We start from the raw sequence: 20010 nt of genomic DNA, 5'->3' as shown, positions 1-20010 counted from the left end.
CCAGTAGGTGCTAAACATCCTACCAACATACTAGAGACATGATAAAACATACTAGCAAACACTTAGCTAAGTGCTAAAGAATGATATTACTGCAATTAAATATGAATTTGCTGTAACTCAGGCATGGAATGTCCAATCTGCCCCAAACTTCACACTTTTGATAAGCGTTCTGTCCTGAACACATGACCATGCTTATATTCAGTTACAGACATAGCGCCACCTGCTGGCAACAGGAAGTGACATGTTTAACACTGTTATGGACTCCTAATAACATATAAAAAAGTGCCAGCAAGTTTTAAACATGCTAACAACATATTATAAACATGCTAAAACATGCTAGCAAACTCTTAGCTAAGTGCTAAAGCATGCTATTATTGCAATTAAATAGGCATTTGCTGTAACTCAGGCATGGAATGTCCAATCTGCCCCAAACTTCACACTTTTGATAAGAGTCATGGCCTGAATACATCTACATGAGAATGTTCATTTATAGTAATAGCGCCACCTACTGGCAACAGGAAGTGACATGTTTAACACGTTGATGCCGTTCTAGCAACATGTTAAAAATGCCATTGAGTTCTAAACATGCTAGAAACATGTTAAAACATGCTAACAATGCTTAGCTAAGTGCTAAAGAATGCTAATTCAATGAAACATGACTTTTTTGTTACTCAAGAAGGCAATTTCCAATTTGCACCAAACTTCACACGTTTGATAAGAGTTCTGTCCTGAACACACATCCATGCTCATATTCAGCAATAGTCATAACGCCACCTATTGGCAACAGAAACTGACATGGTTAACACAGTAATGCAGTACTAACCACATAATTATTGTGTACTAAGCATGCTAGAAACAGACTAAACATGCTAGCAACACTTAGCTGAGTCATGAAGCATGCTATTATCACCATTATACAAAACATTTTGTTACTAACTTTGTCATACTCTTACTATATATACCTCCTTAAATGTACATTTCCCAACCATGCTCTGTCTTCCTAAAGCCACCGAGTGTTGATGGCACGGGTGCGAGGGCCCTTTCATCGCTGCTTGCAGCTATAATTATTAGGGCCCGAGCACCGATGGTGTGAGGACCCTCTTGGAATTGCTCTGTTTATTATTATTATTATTATTATTCTTCTTCTTCTTCTTCTCCGCATTGAATTGCATTTTTGAGGGCCTAAACATGCTCGAAAACTCACGAAACTTTGCACACGCGTCAGAACTGGCGAAAATTTACATCTGATATAGGTTTCAGAATTGGACGGGGCAAAATGGCTCGATAGCGCCACCTATAAAAGTTCAACGGAGTGCGCCTCCCGCAACGTTCCACGTACGTGCACGAAATTCGGTACATACGTGTAATGACCTAATACCTACAAAAAAGTCTCTTGAAGCATAGCCCTAAACACAACAGGAAGTCAGCCATTTTGAACTTCCTCTCAGATTTTTGTGCAGTTTTTGCCATTTTCAGGCCTCGTACTTTAACGAACTCCTCCTACAGTTTTAATCTGATCATCTTCAAATTTGGTGAGTGTAATCTTAAGGCCTTTGCGACGTTAAATTGCGAAGATCTTGAGTTTTCGTCAAAGGGCGGGTCCTCGGCGGCCTGACAAATTTCGATGTTTCGCCATGAAACAGGAAGTTGCTGTAAATCAGGCATGGAATGTCCAATCTGCCCCAAACTTCACACTTTTGATAAGCATTCTGTCCTGAACACATGACCATGCTCATATTCAGTTACAGTCATAGCGCCACCTGCTGGCAACAGGAAGTGACATGTTTAACACTGTTATGGACTCCTAATAACATATAAAAAAGTGCCAGCAAGTGCTAAACATGCTAACAACATACTAGAAGCATGCTAAAACATGCTAGCAAACTCTTAGCTAAGTGCTAAAGCATGCTATTATTGCAATTAAATAGGAATTTGCTGTAACCCAGGCATGGAATGTCCAATCTGCCCCAAACTTCACACGTTTGATAAGAATCATGGCCTGAACACATGTCTATGCTCAAATTCAGTTATAGTAATAGCGCCACCTACTGGTAACAGGAAGTGTCATGTTTAACACGTTGATGCCATTCTAGCAACATGTTAAAAATGCCATTGAGTTCTAAACATGTTAGAAACATATTAAAACATGCTAGCAATACTTAGCTAAGTGCTAAAGCATGCTAATTCAATGAAACAGGACTTTGTTGTTACTCAAGAAGGCAATGTACAATCTACCCCAAACTTCACACGTTTGATAAGAGTTATCTCTTGAACACATGTCCATGCTCATATTTAGTTATAGTCATAGCGCCACCTGCTGGCAACAGGAAGGGATGTTTAACACTGTTCTTGACTCCTAATAACATATAAAAAAATGCCAGTAGGTGCTAAACATCCTACCAACATACTAGAGACATGCTAAAACATACTAGCAAACACTTAGCTAAGTGCTAAAGAATGATATTACTGCAATTAAATATGAATTTGCTGTAACTCAGGCATGGAATGTCCAATCTGCCCCAAACTTCACACTTTTGATAAGCGTTCTGTCCTGAACACATGACCATGCTTATATTCAGTTACAGACATAGCGCCACCTGCTGGCAACAGGAAGTGACATGTTTAACACTGTTATGGACTCCTAATAACATATAAAAAAGTGCCAGCAAGTTTTAAACATGCTAACAACATATTATAAACATGCTAAAACATGCTAGCAAACTCTTAGCTAAGTGCTAAAGCATGCTATTATTGCAATTAAATAGGAATTTGCTGTAACTCAGGCATGGAATGTCCAATCTGCCCCAAACTTCACACTTTTGATAAGAGTCATGGCCTGAATACATCTACATGAGAATGTTCATTTATAGTAATAGCGCCACCTACTGGCAACAGGAAGTGACATGTTTAACACGTTGATGCCGTTCTAGCAACATGTTAAAAATGCCATTGAGTTCTAAACATGCTAGAAACATGTTAAAACATGCTAACAATGCTTAGCTAAGTGCTAAAGAATGCTAATTCAATGAAACATGACTTTTTTGTTACTCAAGAAGGCAATTTCCAATTTGCACCAAACTTCACACGTTTGATAAGAGTTCTGTCCTGAACACACATCCATGCTCATATTCAGCAATAGTCATAACGCCACCTACTGGCAACAGAAACTGACATGGTTAACACAGTAATGCAGTACTAACCACATAATTATTGTGTACTAAGCATGCTAGAAACAGACTAAACATGCTAGCAACACTTAGCTGAGTCATGAAGCATGCTATTATCACCATTATACAAAACATTTTGTTACTAACTTTGACATACTCTTACTATATATACCTCCTTAAATGTACATTTCCCAACCATGCTCTGTCTTCCTAAAGCCACCGAGTGTTGATGGCACGGGTGCGAGGGCCCTTTCATCGCTGCTTGCAGCTTTAATTATTATTATTATTATTCTTCTCCGCATTGAATTGCATTTTTGAGGGCCTAAACATGCTCGAAAACTCACGAAACTTTGCACACGCGTCAGAACTGGCGAAAATTTACATCTGATATAGGTTTCAGAATTGGGCGGGGCAAAATGGCTCGATAGCGCCACCTATAAAAGTTCAACGGAGTGCGCCTCCCGCAACGTTCCACGTACGTGCACGAAATTCGGTACATACATGTAATGACCTAATACCTACAAAAAAGTCTCTTGGAGCATAGCCCTAAACACAACAGGAAGTCAGCCATTTTGAACTTCCTCTCAGATTTTTGTGCAGTTTTTGCCATTTTCAGGCCTCGTACTTTAACGAACTCCTCCTACAGTTTTAATCTGATCATCTTCAAATTTGGTGAGTGTAATCTTAAGGCCTTTGTGACGTTAAATTGCGAAGATCTTGAGTTTTCGTCAAAGGGCGGGTCCTCGGCGGCCTGACAAATTTCGATGTTTCGCCATGAAACAGGAAGTTGCTGTAACTCAGGCATGGAATGTCCAATCTGCCCCAAACTTCACACGTTTGATAAGAGTTCTGTCCTGAACACATGACCATGCTCATATTCAGTTACAGTCATAGCGCCACCTGCTGGCAACAGGAAGTGACGTTTAACACTGTTCTTGACTCCTAATAACATATAAAAAAATGCCAGTAGGTGCTAAACATCCTACCAACATACTAGAGACATGCTAAAACATGCTAGCAAACTCTAAGCTAAGTGCTAAAGCATGCTATTATTGCAATTAAATAGGAATTTGCTGTAACCCAGGCATGGAATGTCCAATCTGCCCCAAACTTCACACTTTTGATAAGAGTCATGGCCTGAATACATCTACATGAGAATGTTCATTTATAGTAATAGCGCCACCTACTGGCAACAGGAAGTGACATGTTTAACACGTTGATGCCGTTTTAGCAACATGTTAAAAATGCCATTGAGTTCTAAACATGCTAGAAACATGTTAAAACATGCTAACAATGCTTAGCTAAGTGCTAAAGAATGCTAATTCACTGAAACAGGATGTTGTTGTTACTCAAGAAGGCAATGTCCAATCTGCGCCAAACTTCACACTTTTGATAAGCGTTCTGTCCTGAACACATGACCATGCTCATATTCAGTTACAGTCATAGTGCCACCTGCTGGCAACAGGAAGTGACATGTTAAAAACTGTTGTGGACATATAAAAACATATAAAAAAAGTGCCAGCAAGTGCTAAACATGCTAACAACATACTAGAAACATGTTAAAACATGCTAGCAAACACTTAGCTAAGTGCTAAAGCATGCTATTGCTGCAATTAAATTGGAATTTGCTGTAACACAGGCATGGAATGTCCAATCTGCCCCAAACTTCACACGTTTGATAAGAGTCATGGCCTGAACACATCTACATGAGAATATTCAGTTATAGTAATAGCGCCACCTGCTGGCAACAGGAAGTGACATGTTTAACACGTTGATGCCGTTCTAGACGTTCAATGGTTAAAAATGCCATTGAGTTCTAAACATGCTAGAAACATGTTAAAACATGCTAACAATGCTTAGCTAAGTGCTAAAGAATGCTAATTCAATGAAACATGACTTTGTTGTTACTCAAGAAGGCAATTTCCAATTTGCACCAAACTTCACACGTTTGATAAGAGTTCTGTCCTGAACACACATCCATGCTCATATTCAGTTATAGTCATAACGCCACCTACTGGCAACAGAAACTGACATGGTTAACACAGTAATGAAGTACTAACCACATAATTATTGTGTACTAAGCATGCTAGAAACAGACTAAACATGCTAGCAACACTTAGCTGAGTCATGAAGCATGCTATTATCACCATTATACAAAACATTTTGTAACTGACTTTGACATACTCTTACTATATATACCTCCTTAAATGTACATTTCCCAACCATGCTCTGTCTTCCTAAAGCCACCGAGTGTTGATGGCACGGGTGCGAGGGCCCTTTCATCGCTGCTTGCAGCTTTAATTATTATTATTGTTCTTCAAGGGTTCGGGGGCTTTTGGGGCCTTTAACATGCTCGAAAACTCATGAAACTTTGCACACAGGTCAGAACCCGCGGCCATTAGGGCCGAGCTGAAGCTGGTACCCGGGCGTGGCAGGGGTGCTCAACAGCGCCACCTAGAATGCAATCTGAAATCTTGGACACATACAAGAACGTATTAGTTTGAAACTCAGTACACATATAGAGCTCATCAGGCTGAACAACTTCCGCACTCTATGTTATTAGCTCCGCCCAACAGGAAGTCAGCTATTATGGGTTGTTTGAAAAACGTACGCTCTGGAATTTGAAATACTCCTCCTAGAGAATTCATTCAATCCCCTCGAAACTCGGTGTGCATGAAGTCAAGACATTGAGGATGCTAAATTGCGGACGGATTTTTGATATCTCAAACGGTTTGGCCGTGGCGAGGAATCGAATTTATGGCGAGAAAAGAGAAACAGGAAATGTGTTATAACTTCTGCATACATTGACTGATCTTGATGAAACTTCAGCAGTGTGTTCGTGGTAAGAGGCCGGTCACATGGATGTGACTATTGTGAGTCAAAGTTATAGCGCCACCAACTGGCAGCAGGAAGTGTGTTACTTTCAAAATGCTTTGAAATCACCCTCTTATTTTTAGCAGATTTGCTTCAAACTTTATGTGTATAATGTAAACACACGGCAGATGTAGACCTGTGAAAGGATTATTGATATCTTAGATACTGTTGCCGTGGCAACGCATCAAACTTTAATATTCTTTTCGGATGCGTTTGAGACTCTTAGCATGCTTGAAATTGGATGAAACTCGACAGACACATAACACTTATTAGCCAGTAGACATGTGAAAAGTTTCAGAAACGGGCGTGGCAGGGGGGCTCAACAGCGCCCCATTGAACGGGGTCTGAAAACTTGGTCCATATATCAAACACGCTTGCATGAATTAATATGAAACTCGGTACACATATAGATGTCATCGGGCCGAACAACTTTCCCTCTGTCAAGTTTCACGCCAGCCCAACAGGAAGTCGGCTATTATGGGTTGTTTGGAAAACGCTTGCTGTGGAATGTGATGTACTCCTCCTAGAGAATTTATTCAATCACCTCCAAACTCAGTCAGCATGTAGTCAAGACTTTGAGGATGCTAAATTGCGGACGGATTTTTGATATCTCGAACGGTTTGGCCGTGGCGAGGAATCGAATTTATGGCGAGAAAAGAGAAACACGAAGTGGAATAACTTCTGCATACATTAACTGATCTTGATGAAACTTCAGCAGTGTGTTCGTGGTAAGAGGCTGATCAGATGGATGTAGCTATTGTGAGTCAAAGTTATAGCGCCACCAACTGGCAGCAGGAAGTGTCACTTTCAACATGCTTTTGACAAAAGTGGGGGGGTTAGTTTTAACTACAGTAAAAAAAAAATTGTTTGTATATTGTTCTCATCAAGCCGGACAACTTTCTAATTTACATTCATTAGCTCCAGCCATCAGGAAGTCAGATATTTTGGTCTGAATGTGGATTTTTTTTGCTAAATCAGCCTCTGAATTTTTAGCCACTCCTCTTAAACTATTTATTTTATTCCCACCAAACTTTTTCAACATGATGAAAATACATTACATATGCTAAATTGTGAATGGATAATAAATATCTTAAACGGTTTTGCTATGGCGAGGGATTAAAGTAATGTCCAAAAAGGAAACACTAAAAATCTTCTAAAAATGTAATTATATACCATTTATTTCTATATAAAAGTAAACAAATATCACAACTAAACCCATTTTATTCTGTTTTTGCAATTCAAGAAGAATGAAAAAGTTAAAAACAGGCTATTTAGTGCTATTTGGTTAAACAAAAAAGCAAACATAGGGCTATACTGCCCTCTTGTGTCCAAAAGGACATCAAAATAATATACAAAACTTTTTACCAGCTAGGCCAATAATGTATTTAAATATACATTTATTAGGTATGTGTCTGAGGATATTTTCCCACCGATTAATCGGCGTGTGACATCGCTGGGGGCTTTTGAATTGCCAACTTAAAAACGAAAGTAAAATATGTTAGTCCGCACTGACATTGATAGTGGTTGAGCGAGCGTTTCAAATGAATTCCTATAGAAGTAGGAATTAACTGAAAAACGTTCACTCTGTTCTGCTCGTTCCTCACCGTGGATGTGCACCGTTTTAAATAGCTAATATGAGCATTTTAGTTTAATTTTAAAATTAGCACCTTTTGGGGGGAGGATTGCTTGAAATTATTTTACAAAAGCACAATGTTGTGTTTTATTGCAACTGTACACAAATATAAGTTAACACTTTGCAGTTTGAATGTCGTCCTGTATAATGACGGAGTATGTTGTTGTTTTTTCAATCGCACCCACGCCACACACACACACACACGGTTTACTATCTTTGTTGGGACTCTCCATAGACTTAATGGTTTTATACTGTACAAACTGTATATTCTATCTCCTCACAACTTAATGGTTTTATACTGTACAAACTGTATATTCTATCTCCTCACACTAACCCTAGCCCTAAACCTACCTATCCCAGAAAACTTTCTGCATTTTTACATTTCCAAAAAAACTCATTCTGTATGATTTATAAGCTTGTTTACCCATGGGGACCTCTATTTAGGTCCCCACTGTGACACGAGTCCCCATGAGTCGGTGTGCATTCAGGTTGAAGTCCCCACCGGGATAGAAAAACATGAACACACACACACACACACACACACACACACACACACACACACACACACACACACACACACACACACACACACACATTACAGCATTGTAATCTTGACATCGCAGCCTGTTCATTATAGCCTTCATAAAATATAATAATAAAATAGTCAACCTAACATATAAAAATTAAACTGCTCTAAATAGTCAGTAGTACAATTCATACATTCACAGTAAGCACCGCTCCACTGTGATGTTTCCAAGCACATTTTTGCGCTTGTGAAGAGGATGATTTTTTCCATCGATATTGGAACATGAGTGAAGAACAAAGCCTATAATAAAGAATAGTTTAGCATCCAAATACATCGCAAATGTTGAAACAAGAGGGTTACGTGAGCCCAACACTGCTTTCTTTCATTTTTATTTTTACATTAAATTTAAAGGATTTGTTGTGGAATATTTTGAGTGTATCATAAAATCAGAATAAGGTAAGTCAAGTAATATTTTTGGTCTTTTATATATATATATATAAATATAGCTGCGAGCAGTGATGAAGGGCCAAAGCCGGCGGTACCGCCACCCCGGTGCCTTTAGGTAACTAAAGGCACCGGGGTTGCGGTGCCACCGGCTTGGGCCCGTAATCGCTGCTCGCAGCTATATTTATTATTATTATTATTATTATTATTTTGTCAACCTTTCGGGCACTTTTGGGGCCCTTAACATGCTCGAAAACTCTTGAAATTTTGCACACAGGTCAGAACCCGCGGCCATCAGGGCCGGGCTGAAGCTGGTACCCGGGCGTGGCAGGGGGCCTCGACAGCGCCCCCTGGAACGGGATCCGAACACTTGTCCATAAATCAGACACGCTTGCATGTAATAATATGAAACTCGGTACACATATAGACCTCATAGGGCCGAACAACTTTCGTGCTCTAAGTTTTACGCCAGCCAAACAGGAAGTTGGCTATTTAGCGTTGTTTGGAAACGCATGCTGTGGAATTTAATGTACTCCTCCTAGGGAATTCATCGATTCGCCTCCAAACTCGGTGTGCATGAAGTCAAGACATTGAGGATGCTAAATTGCGGACGGATTTTTGATATCTCGAACGGTTTGGCCGTGGCGAGGAAACAAATTTATGGCGAAAAAATGAAACAGGAAGTGTGTTATAACTTCTGCATACATTAACTGATCTTGATGAAACTTCAGCAGTGTGTTCGTTGTAAGAGGCCGATCACATGGATGTGACTATTGTGAGTCAAAGTTATAGCACCACCAACAGGCAGCAGGAAGTACATCACTTTCAAAATGCTTTGAAATCAGTGTCTTATTTTTACCCGATTTGCTTCAAACTTTATGTGTACAATGTAGACACACGGCAGATGTAAACCTGTGAAAGGATTATTGATATCTTAGATACTGTTGCCGTGGCAACGCATCAAACTTTAATATTATTTTTTGATGCTTTTGAGACTCTTAACATACTTGAAATTGCATGAAACTCAACAGACACATCACATTTATTAGCCCGTAGACATGTGCAAAGTTTCAGAAACGGGCGTGGTGAAATGGCTCAGTAGCGCCACCTTTAGTCAAAAGTGGGGGGGTTAGTTTTATCAACAGCAACAAAACTTGGTATGTGTATTGTTCTCATCAAGACGGACAACTTTCTAATTTACATGAACCATCTCCGACCAACAGGAAGAGAGATATTTTGGTTTGAATGTGGATTTTCTGAAGAATTTTCTCTCCCTCTCTCTGTGTCTCTGTGTGTGTGAGGGGAGGGGGGGATTTGACTATTGCTTTTATATTGTTAATCAAGGTTTCAGGGGCTTTTGGGGTCCTTAACGTGCTCAAAAACTCTTGAAACTTTGCACACAGGTCAGAACCCACGGCCATCAGGGCCGGGCTGAAGCTGGTAACCGGGCGTGGCTGGGGGGCTCAACAGCGCCCCCTTGAATGGGGTTCTAAAACTTGATCCATATATCAAACACGCTCGCATGAATTAATATGAAACTCGGTACACATATAGATCTCATCGGGCCGAACAACTTTACCCCGGTCAAGTTTTACGCCAGCCCAACAGGAAGTCGGCTATTATGGGTTGTTTGGAAAACCCTTGCTGTGGAATGTGAAATACTCCTCCTAGAAAATTCACCGTGTCCCCTTCAAACTCGGTGTGCATGTAGTCAAGACTTTGAGGATGCTAAATTGCGGACGGATTTTTGATATCTCGAACGGTTTGGCTGTGGCGAGGAATCGAATTTATGGCGAGAAAAGAGAAACACGGAAGTGGAATAACTTCTGCATACATTAACTGATCTTGATGAAACTTCAGCAGTGTGTTCGTGGTAAGAGGCCGATCAGATGGATGTAGCTATTGTGAGTCAAAGTTATAGCGCCACCAACTGGCAGCAGGAAGTGTGTCACTTTCAACATGCTTTTGACAAAAGTGGGGGGGTTAGTTTTAACTACAGTAAAGAAAAAACAGTTTGTATATTGTTTTCATCAAGCCGGACAACTTTCTAATTTACATTCAATAGCTCTGGCCATCAGGAAGTAAGATATTTTGGTCTGAATGTGAATTTTTTTGCAAAATCAGCCTCTGAATTTTTAGCCACTCCTCTTAAAATATTTATTTCATTTGTACCAAACTTTTTCAACATGATGAAACTACATTAAATATGCTAAATTGTGAATGGATAATAAATATCTCAAACGGTTTTGCTATGGCGAGGGATTAAAGTAATGTCCAAAAAGGAAACACTAAAAATCTTCTAAAAATGTAATTATATACCATTTATTTCTATAAAAGAATACAAATATCACAACTAAACCCATTTTATTCTGTTTTTGCAATTCAAGAAGAATGAAAAAGTTAAAACAGGCTATTTAGTGCTATGTGGTTCAACAAAAAAGCAAACATAGGGCTATACTGCCCTCTTGTGTCCAAAAGGACATCAAAATAGTATATAAAACTTTTTACCAGGTAGGCCAATATTGTATTTAAATATACATTTATTAGGTATGTGTCTGAGGATATTTTCCCACCGGTTAATCGACGTGTGACACGAGTGGGTGCTTTTAAATCGCTAATATAATAGTGAAAGAAAAATAATGATAATGTTGCACACACAAATCACACACATGTGGGAAAGAATGATGCTTTTAAACAACACTAAACCGCCATTAGGTGTCGCCAGGCATCCATCTTAATAAGCGAGTCATTGCTTCATTCGTTCAAACGATTCGTTCGAATGAGTCGATCATGATTAAGACAGATGTTTATGGATTGATCATTCAATCTTTGAGTCAACCGATTCGTTAAAAATGCTGAATCGTTCAGTTATGAGAAAACACGTGATGCGTGATGGTTCTGCCGTGATCTTTGTTTAACTATTTTCGCTGCTGAAACAGAACAAAAACAGTCAACATTGCATCTAAAATGTAAGTGACTTAATTGTAACTGTTTATTAACCTGTTGTATGAAATCTAGGGGTGGGAGAAAAAATTTATTCTTAGATGCATCGCGATGCGGACGTGGACGATTCTGAATCGATTCACAAATGTCAAAAAATCGATTCTCTAAAAAAATATTTTTCTAATAACGTAATATTGACGGAAGGCAAAAGGCGGAACTCTAAGCGGACGTGCGTGCAGTCTGTGGCGCGCACATAACAGAGAAGTTTCTTCTGCTCACCAAGGCTGCATTTATTTGATTAAAAATACAAACAAAAACAGTAATATTGTAAAATATTATTCCAATTTAAAACAGTTTAAAATATATTAAAATAGAAAGCAGCTGTTATTTATTCCTGTGATCAAAGCTGAGTTTTCAGCATCATTACTCCAGTCGTCACTGTCACATGATCCTTCAGAAATTATTCTAATATGATGATTGATACTCAAGAAACATTCATTATTATTTTAAATGTCGAAAACAGTTGTGTACAGTTTTTGATGAATAGAAAGTTCAAAAGAACAGCATTTATCTGAAATCTAAAGCTTTTGTAACGTTAAACACTACCGCTCAAAAGTTTTGGGTTAGTAATAATTAAAATTTTATTTTTGGGGGAAATAAATAAAATAAATCAGTACTTTTATTTATGAAGGATGAGTTAAACTGATCAACAGTTACAGTAAAGACATTTATAATGTTAAAAATATATATATTTGAAATATATGCTGTTCTTTTGAACTTTACATTCATCAAAGCATTTTAAAAAAAAAAAATCTGTACACAACTGTTTTCAACATTGAAAATAATAATGAATATTTATTGAGCATCAATCATCATATTAGTATGATTTCTGAAGGATCATGTGACACTGAAGACTGGAGTAATGATGCTGAAAACTCAACTTTGATCACAGAAATGAATTACTATGTAAAATATTTAAAAATTGAAAACAGCTGTTTTAAATTGGAATAATATTTCACAATATTACTGTTTTTGTTTGTATTTTTAATCAATAAATGCAGCCTTGGTGAGCAGAAGAGACTTCTCCTAAAAACATTAAAAATCTTACTGACCCCAAACTTTTGAACAATAATATATATATATATATATATATATATATATACACATATATATGTATGTGTGTGTATGTATGTATGTATGTATGTATATATATATATATATATATATATATATATATATATATATATATATAAATATAGCTGCGAGCAGCGATGGAGGGCCCAAGCCGGCGGTACCGCCACCCCGGTGCCTTTAGGTAAATAAAGGCACCGGGGTTGCGGTGCCACCGGCTTGGGCCCGTAATCGCTGCTCGCAGCTATATTTAGGGCCCAAGCCCTGAAAGGGCGAAGAGCCCTATTGTTTCCGGTAGGATTATTTATTATTATTATTATTATTATTTTGTCAACCTTTTGGGCACTTTTGGGGCCCTTAACATGCTCAAAAACTCTTGAAATTTTGCACACACATCAGAACCTGCGGCCATTAGGGCCGGACTGAAGCTGGTACCCGGGCGTGGCACGGGGGCTCGACAGCGCCCCCTGGAATGGTGTCCGAAAACTTGGTCTATAAATCAAACACGCTTGCATATAATAATATGAAACTCAGTACACATATAGATCTCATCGGGCCGAACAACTTTCGTGCTCTAAGTTTTACACCAGCCCAACAGGAAGTCAACTATTATGGGTTGTTTGAAAAACGCATCCTCTGGAATTTGAAATACTCCTCCTAGAATATTCGTCCAATCACAACCAAACTCGGTGTGCATGAAGTCAAGACATTGAGGATGCTAAATTGCGGACGGATTTTTGATATCTCGAACGGTTTGGCTGTGGCGAGGAAACGAATTTATGGCGATTAATGGGACACAGGAAGTGTGTTATAACTTCTGCATACATTAACTGATCTTGATGAAACTTTCGCAGTGTGTTTGTTGTAAGAGGCCGATCACAAGGATGTGACTATTGTGAGTCAAAGTTATAGCGCCACCAACTGGCAGAAGGAAGTGTGTCACTTTCAAAATGCTTTGAAGTCACCCTCTTAATTTTACACGATTTGCTTCAAACTTTATGTGTATAATGTAAACACACGGCAGATGTAGACCTGTGAAAGGATTATTGATATCTTAGATACTGTTGCCGTGGCAACGCATCAAATTTTAATATTCTTTTCGGATGCGTTTGAGACTCTTAACATGCTTGAAATTGGATGAAACTCGACAGACACATAACACTTATTAGCCAGTAGACATGTGAAAAGTTTCAGAAACGGGCGTGGCAGGGGGGCTCAACAGCGCCCTCTTGAACAGGGTCTGAAAACTTGGTCCATATATCAAACACGCTTGCATGAATTAATATGAAACTCGGTACACATATAGATTTCATGGGGCCGAACAACTTTCCCTCTGTCAAGTTTCACGCCAGCCCAACAGGAAGTCGGCTATTATGGGTTGTTTGGAAAACGCTTGCTGTGGAATGTGATGTACTCCTCCTAGAGAATTCATTCAATCACCTCCAAACTCAGTCAGCATGAAGTCAAGACATTGAGGATGCTAAATTGCGAACGGATTTTTGATATCTCGAACGGTTTGGCTGTGGCGAGGAATCGAATTTATGGCGAGAAAAGAGAAACACGAAGTGGAATAACTTCTGCATACATTAACTGATCTTGATGAAACTTCAGCAGTGTGTTCGTGGTAAGAGGCCGATCAGATCGATGTAGCTATTGTGAGTCAAAGTTATAGCGCCACCAACTGGCAGCAGGAAGTGTGTCACTTTCAACATGCTATTGACAAAAGTGGGGGGGTTAGTTTTAACTACAGTAAAGAAAAAATAGTTTGTATATTGTTCTCATCAAGCCGGACAACTTTCTAATTTACATTCAATAGCTCTGGCCATCAGGAAGTCAGCTATTTTGGTCTGAATGTGATTTTTTTTGCTAAATCAGCCTCTGAATTTTTAGCCACTCCTCTTAAACTATTCATTTTATTCGTACCAAACTTTTTCAACATGATGAAACTACATTAAATATGCTAAATTGTGAATGGATAATAAATATCTTAAACGGTTTTGCTATGGCGAGGGATTAAAGTAATGTCCAAAAAGGAAACACTAAAAATCTTCTAAAAATGTAATTATATACCATTTATTTCTATATAAAAGTATACAAATATCGAACTAAACCCATTTTATTCTGTTTTTGCAATTCAAGAAGAATGAAAAAGTTAAAACAGGCTATTTAGTGCTATTTGGTTCAACAAAAAAGCAAACATAGGGCTATACTGCCCTCTTGTGTCCAAAAGGACATCAAAATAGTATATAAAACTTTTTACCAGGTAGGCCAATATTGTATTTAAATATACATTTATTAGGTATGTGTCTGAGGATATTTTCCCACCGGTTAATCGACGTGTGACACGAGTGGGTGCTTTTAAATCGCTAATATAATAGTGAAAGAAAAATAATGATAATGTTGCACACACAAATCACACACATGTGGGAAAGAATAAACAACACTAAACCGCCATTAGGTGTCGCCAGGCATCCATCTTAATAAGCGAGTCATTGATTCATTCGTTCAAACGATTCGTTCGAATAAGTCGATCATGATTAAGACAGATGTTTATGGATTGATCATTCAATCTTTGAGTCAACCGATTCGTTAAAAATGCTGAATCGTTCAGTTATGAGAAAACACGTGATAAGTGATGGTTCTGCCGTGATCTTTGTTTAACTATTTTCGCTGCTGAAACAGAACAAAAACAGTCAACATTGCATCTAAAATGTAAGTGACTTAATTGTAACTGTTTATTTGTATGAAATCTAGGGGTGGGAGAAAAAAATTATTCTTAGATGCATCGCGATGCGGACGTGGACGATTCTGAATCGATTCACAAATGTCAAAAAATCGATTCTCTAAAAAAATATTTTTCTAATAACGTAATATTGACGGAAGGCAAAAGGCGGAACTCTAAGCGGACGTGCGTGCAGTCTGTGGCGCGCACATAACAGAGAAGTTTCTTCTGCTCACCAAGGCTGCATATATTTGATTAAAAATACAAACAAAAACAGTAATATTGTAAAATATTATTCCAATTTAAAACAGCTGCTTTCTATTTTAATATATTTTAAACTGTTATTTATTCCTGTGATCAAAGCTGAGTTTTCAGCATCATTACTCCAGTCGTCACTGTCACATGATCCTTCAGAAATTATTCTAATATGATGATTGATACTCAAGAAACATTCATTATTATTTTAAATGTCGAAAACAGTTGTGTACAGTCTTTGATGAATAGAAAGTTCAAAAGAACAGCATTTATCTGAAATCTAAAGCTTTTGTAACGTTAAACACTACCGCTCAAAAGTTTTGGGTTAGTAATAATTAAAATTTTATTTTTGGGGTAAATAAATAAAATAAATCAGTACTTTTATTTATGAAGGATGAGTTAAACTGATCAACAGTTACAGTAAAGACATTTATAATGTTAAAAATATATATATTTGAAATATATGCTGTTCTTTTGAACTAACATTCATCAAAGCATTTTGAAAAAAAAAATCTGTACACAACTGTTTTCAACATTGAAAATAATAATGAATATTTATTGAGCATCAATCATCATATTAGTATGATTTCTGAAGGATCATGTGACACTGAAGACTGGAGTAATGATGCTGAAAACTCAACTTTGATCACAGAAATGAATTACTATGTAAAATATTTAAAAATTGAAAACAGCTGTTTTAAATTGGAATAATATTTCACAATATTACTGTTTTTGTTTGTATTTTTAATCAATAAATGCAGCCTTGGTGAGCAGAAGAGACTTCTCCTAAAAACATTAAAAATCTTACTGACCCCAAACTTTTGAACAATAATATATATATATATATATATATATATATATATATATATATATATATATATATATATATATATATATATATACATATATATGTATGTGTGTGTATGTATGTATATGTATATATATATATATATATATATATATATATATATATATATATATATATATATATATAAATATAGCTGCGAGCAGCGATGGAGGGCCCAAGCCGGCGGTACCGCCACCCCGGTGCCTTTAGGTAACTAAAGGCACCGGGGTTGCGGTGCCACCGGCTTGGGCCCGTAATCGCTGCTCGCAGCTATATTTATATATATATATATATATATATATATATATATATATATACATATACATACATACACACACATACATATATATGTATATATATATATATATATTTATTATTATTATTATTATTTTGTCAACCTTTCGGCCACTTTTGGGGCCCTTAACATGCTCGAAAACTCTTGAAATTTTGCACTCAGGTCAGAACCCGCGGCCATCAGGGCCGGACTGAAGCTGGTACCCGGGCGTGGCAGGGGGGCTCGACAGCGCCCCCTGGAACGGGATCCAAACACGTGTCCATAAATCAAACACGCTTGCATGTAATAATATGAAACTCGGTACACATATAGATCTCATCGGGCCGAACAACTTTCGTGCTCTAAGTTTTACGCCAGCCCAACAGGAAGTCGGCTATTTAGGGTTGTTTGGAAACGCATGCTGTGGAATTTAATGTACTCCTCCTAGGGAATTCATCGATTCGCCTCCAAACTCGGTGTGCATGAAGTCAAGACATTGAGGATGCTAAATTGCGGACGGATTTTTGATATCTCGAACGGTTTGGCCGTGGCGAGGAAACGAATTTATGGCGAAAAAATGAAACAGGAAGTGTGTTATAACTTCTGCATACATTAACTGATCTTGATGAAACTTCAGCAGTGTGTTCGTTGTAAGAGGCCGATCGCACAGATGTGACTATTGTGAGTCAAAGTTATAGCGCCACCAACAGGCAGCAGGAAGTACATCACTATTAAAATGCTTTGAAATCACTGTCTTATTTTTACCAGATTTGCTTCAAACTTTATGTGTACAATGTAGACACACGGCAGATGTAAACCTGTGAAAGAATTATTGATATCTTAGATACTGTTGCCGTGGCAACGCATCAAATTTTAATATTCTTTTTTTATGCTTTTGAGACTCTTAACATACTTGAAATTGCATGAAACTCGACAGACACATCACATTTATTATCCAGTAGACATGTGCAAAGTTTCAGAAACGGGCGTGGTGAGGGGCTCAGTAGCGCCACCTTTAGTCATAAGTGGGGGTGTTAGTTTTATCAACAGCAACAAAACTTGGTATGTGTATTGTTCTCATCAAGACGGACAACTTTCTAATTTACATGAACCATCTCTGACCAACAGGAAGAGAGATATTTTGGTTTGAATGTGGATTTTCTGAAGAATTTTCTCTCCCTCTCTCTGTGTCTGTGTGTGTGTGAGGGGAGGGGGGGATTTGACTATTGCTTTTATATTGTTAATCAAGGTTTCAGGGGCTTTTGGGGTCCTTAACGTGCTCATAAACTCTTGAAACTTTGCACACAGGTCAGAACCCACGGCCATCAGGGCCGGGCTGAAGCTGGGACCCGGGCGTGGCTGGGGGGCTCAACAGCGCCCCCTTGAACGGGGTTCTAAAACTTGATCCATATATCAAACACGCTCGCATGAATTAATATGAAACTCGGTACACATATAGATCTCATCGGGCCGAACAACTTTATCCCGGTCAAGTTTTGCGCCAGCCCAACAGGAAGTCAGCTATTATGGGTTGTTTGGAAAACGCTTGCTGTGGAATGTGAAATACTCCTCCTAGAAAATTCACCGTGCCCCCTTCAAACTCGGTGTGGATGTAGTCAAGACATTGAGGATGCTAAATTGCGGACGGATTTTTGATATCTCGAACGGTTTGGCTGTGGCGAGGAATCGAATTTATGGCGAGAAAAGAGAAACACGGAAGTGGAATAACTTCTGCATACATTAACTGATCTTGATGAAACTTCAGCAGTGTGTTCGTGGTAAGAGGCCGATCAGATGGATGTAGCTATTGTGAGTCAAAGTTATAGCGCCACCAACTGGCAGCAGGAAGTGTGTCACTTTCAAAATGCTTTGAAGTCACCCTCTTAATTTTACCCGATTTGCTTCAAACTTTATGTGTATAATGTAAACACACGGCAGATGTAGACCTGTGAAAGGATTATTGATATCTTAGATACTGTTGCCGTGGCAACGCATCAAATTTTAATATTCTTTTCGGATGCGTTTGAGACTCTTAACATGCTTGAAATTGGATGAAACTCGACAGACACATAACACTTATTAGCCAGTAGACATGTGAAAAGTTTCAGAAACGGGCGTGGCAGGGGGGCTCAACAGCGCCCTCTTGAACAGGGTCTGAAAACTTGGTCCATATATCAAACACGCTTGCATGAATTAATATGAAACTCGGTACACATATAGATTTCATGGGGCCGAACAACTTTCCCTCTGTCAAGTTTCACGCCAGCCCAACAGGAAGTCGGCTATTATGGGTTGTTTGGAAAACGCTTGCTGTGGAATGTGATGTACTCCTCCTAGAGAATTCATTCAATCACCTCCAAACTCAGTCAGCATGAAGTCAAGACATTGAGGATGCTAAATTGCGAACGGATTTTTGATATCTCGAACGGTTTGGCTGTGGCGAGGAATCGAATTTATGGCGAGAAAAGAGAAACACGAAGTGGAATAACTTCTGCATACATTAACTGATCTTGATGAAACTTCAGCAGTGTGTTCGTGGTAAGAGGCCGATCAGATCGATGTAGCTATTGTGAGTCAAAGTTATAGCGCCACCAACTGGCAGCAGGAAGTGTGTCACTTTCAACATGCTTTTGACAAAAGTGGGGGGGTTAGTTTTAACTACAGTAAAGAAAAAATAGTTTGTATATTGTTCTCATCAAGCCGGACAACTTTCTAATTTACATTCATTAGCTCCAGCCATCAGGAAGTCAGATATTTTGGTCTGAATGTGATTTTTTTTGCTAAATCAGCCTCTGAATTTTTAGCCACTCCTCTTAAACTATTTATTTTATTCGTACCAAACTTTTTCAACATGATGAAACTACATTAAATATGCTAAATTGTGAATGGATAATAAATATCTTAAACGGTTTTGCTATGGCGAGGGATTAAAGTAATGTCCAAAAAGGAAACACTAAAAATCTTCTAAAAATGTAATTATATACCATTTATTTCTATATAAAAGTATACAAATATCACAACTAAACCCATTTTATTCTGTTTTTGCAATTCAAGAAGAATGAAAAAGTTAAAACAGGCTATTTAGTGCTATTTGGTTCAACAAAAAAGCAAACATAGGGCTATACTGCCCTCTTGTGTCCAAAAGGACATCAAAATAGTATATAAAACTTTTTACCAGGTAGGCCAATATTGTA

Source organism: Scardinius erythrophthalmus (assembly GCF_964197995.2).
Source record: "Scardinius erythrophthalmus genome assembly, contig: HAP1_SCAFFOLD_47, whole genome shotgun sequence".
NCBI lineage: Eukaryota > Metazoa > Chordata > Actinopteri > Cypriniformes > Leuciscidae > Scardinius > Scardinius erythrophthalmus.
The sequence above is the reverse complement of the archived record's forward strand: the minus strand, read 5'-3'. Positions refer to the sequence as shown.